The sequence below is a fragment of the Pundamilia nyererei genome, unplaced genomic scaffold (genome assembly GCF_000239375.1).
Source record: "Pundamilia nyererei isolate P.nyererei 1_Seehausen unplaced genomic scaffold, PunNye1.0 scaffold00155, whole genome shotgun sequence".
In the NCBI taxonomy this organism is placed as follows: domain Eukaryota; kingdom Metazoa; phylum Chordata; class Actinopteri; order Cichliformes; family Cichlidae; genus Pundamilia; species Pundamilia nyererei.
The window spans coordinates 144,726-147,926 of NW_005187556.1; the positions used below are offsets into that span (position 1 = coordinate 144,726).

Consider the following 3,201-nt stretch of genomic DNA (forward strand, 5'->3'; position numbering starts at 1 on the left):
AAAGAGGTGTTATTTCCTCATATTGTCCTTTTTATTTCTTTAATTCTGTGTCTTCCTTCTCCTCAGATGAAAGACATTAAATGTGTGGTGGTGGGTGACTATGAAGCAGGAAAGACCTGCCTGCTCAATTCCTACACAACTGACAAGCTTCCCATTGGAGATTTCCCCACGGTGAGTATCCGAAAACAGCACAGAGTCAAGTGGCTTCCATTCACCAGCTGTGAAACGGCTCAAAAGCCAGCTTGTTATTAACTTAAGAGTGTTCTCTGGAATACTCGGTGTTTGGCTCCATGCTGTCACACAGGAAGTGGTAAATGGTTGTAACTATCTAATCTCTGCAGGTAGAAGAGTGAAAGCAAGGCTCTGTGCAGTCATTGTAATGCTGACAAAGGGCTGGACTGGGGATCATTTCTGTTGATTGACGGATATAATACACTTGACAATAACTTAAAGTTACACTTTCGCTATTAGCGATGGCTCATGGTCAGAGTAGCCATTGGTTTTACCTGAAATCTCTTCCTTCCTAATTGTCCCTCCATCTATTTTCTTAACACATGAATTCATCTTCCTCTGTCTCTTCCTCGCTTCTCCACAGCTGGTGCCAGCAGCAGCAGCAGCAGCCTCCTGTGACTGTGAGGTCTGTTTTCTAGTTGTTACTGGTAATAATGTTCATCAGCACCCTGACAGCTAACATTGTCTCTCAGCTTTTCACCACTTCTTCAACACTGAAACTTAAGCGGCGTGAGCGCACAGGTGGGCGAAGGGACAGTGTAGTGCCAAAAAGTGATCGCCTGCCAAAAACTGATTTCCAATGTTTCCGTGTGTTTTTTATGTGTAATATCTTTACATATGTTGGTAAATAGAGTTCGGTGAACAGAGTTTACAAAGGGGTTATATATACAATTTAAAAATTACCTGTTTTTTAAGTATCTTTATAACTCTGTGTTATTGTACTTACATTATAACCAATTCAGTCCTTTTTGTCCACTTAAAATATGTTTACAGAACTAATATTTGTTGCACTTTCTGCTGTCGTCTTGGCCAGATTACTCTTACAAAAGACATTTTTAATGTCAACAGGATTTTCTTTAACTGCATAAATAAATGATATATAACAATCACTGCCAAAAACTGATCGTGGCTTCTACCTTGTTACAGGAATGTTGTTTGTGGCTCAAGATGACTTGGTATCATTCATGCGGGATACGTTTGACATATGTTTCACATATTATAGACCAACAAGTTATTTATAGCAGTTTAAATACGAGCAATCTTTTTTTGGCAAATACCAGAAATCAGTTTTTGGCAGACAATCACTTTTTGGCACAACACCGCTCGCATTAGGAGATTTGATTGGGCAATCCAGTGTCAGCAATGAAAATGAACGAATGGGCGAATAGGTCAGTCTGTGTTTAGTTTAACTTCCATCAAGGTTCACTGTGTGGTGGACGGCAATGGGACCAAAAGTGAAGGACACTGAAGATATAAAACTCAAAAACCTGTTTTATTATTTATAAGCACTTACAAAAATGCATCAAAAAGGCAGGTCAGGGGTGCCGGTTTAGATCACTGGGATGAGCAGGTGACCATGTGCTGGGTGGCAGGAAGTGGCCAGCCTGGGTTGGAGTCTGACCCACAGCTCTTCGGTGCATTTATTTCCTTTCTCTTTGTCGCTCTTTACTGAAAAGGCCAAAAAGATTTTTATTTTTTATATTTTAAAGCAAAAAATGCTTCTTAGAAAATGCGTGACAATGGAGGGCAAAACAAAGAACAGAAACAAAATGAGGGGTTAAATACACAAGAGGAGATGAGGGCAGAGTGGAGACGACTCGGGCAAAACTGAACATAACGCACATGAGACGAAAGACTATCAAAATAAAACGAGATGTTATCGAACACGGAAACAGAAGAACGCAAAGACAGAAGGGAAACCAACACGGAGAGAAGACAGACATCATACATGAGACACAAAACACAGAGAAGAAACTAGGACAGACTGGAAGAGACAGGAAACTGCTGTCATCTGAAGACCATAGAAAACAAAACTGAAAAGCACTAGAAAATAATATAATACTCACAAGCACGAAGCAGAGCTTGAACACAGATCACATCATGAGCACACAAAAACTCAAGACACTGGGTCAAAGATGCAGGACCATGACGACTTCCTCCCAAATCATGATGTTAGTTTCCCTCAGCTGTGTTCCTACTTGTTTCCTCTCCCCTCGTTATCTTGTAAGTATTTTTTGTCTCCCCCTGTCCTTTGTCACGTCCTCATTCATGGTCCTGTGTCTCCCTGCTCTGTGTTTCAGAGTTTGCAGTTTCCCCTTTCCTGCCCTGCTTCTGTGTTGGCCTTTTGTATTCTGTTAAAACAGCAGCATTAAAGCTCTTTTTCCATTAGTACCTACTTGGATCGGCTCGACACGGCACAACTCGTTTTCCATTACAGTGGGGTACCACCTAATGCGCGTGGGGTTATTAAAGCAGCACGGCCGACAGTCTCACGATGTGATTAGTATGTGACACGAACGCCACAACAAAGGCGGACGTCGAGGCAACGATCTACCTGCCGCACAGTCTGTGGCTTTTTTTCAGACTCGAGAACCACAATGTTGGTGGTTTTGGTGACATGAAGTCTTCTGACGTCACATTTTCGGGTCGCCTTGGATCACTCAAAACCCCATGGAGTAGGTATTTAAAAAGTAGCTGGTACCAGGTACTATGACCTACAGGAAAAACCCTGAAAACACAAGTAGGTACTAATGGAAAAGGGGCTTAAGAATGATTTTGAGTTCTTTCTTCCTGCCACACAGCCGTACCTGGACAAAAACAAACACAGTATTCACCTTACGGCTCTTCACCTAAATTGTGCTCAGTGTCAAGGTCACATTCGTTTCCTGGGAAATAACCTGTGAATTGTGATGGGCTGTGACTACATCACTGCCACTCTTAATTGCTTATTGTCTCATTGATTGTATAAATATTAACCTTCTTGTTCCTGCCTATATTTTCCTATTGTTATTAACTATCTAAGGCAAGGCAAGGCAAGTTTATTTGTATAGCACAATTCAACAACAAGGTGATTCAAAGTGCTTTACAGAGACATTAGAAACAAGAACAAATAAAAAGCATGATTTAAAATTGATTAAAACAAGCAAATAAACTAACTAACTAATTAACAAACAAACAAACAAACAACAG

The 3,201-nt window shown here is 40.9% G+C and overlaps 1 pseudogene; it reads left to right on the forward strand.

Annotated features, from left to right (window-relative positions):
* LOC102213318 (cell division control protein 42 homolog) overlaps positions 1–3,201 on the forward strand; it is a 41,087-nt pseudogene that overhangs the window by 28,189 nt on the left and 9,697 nt on the right.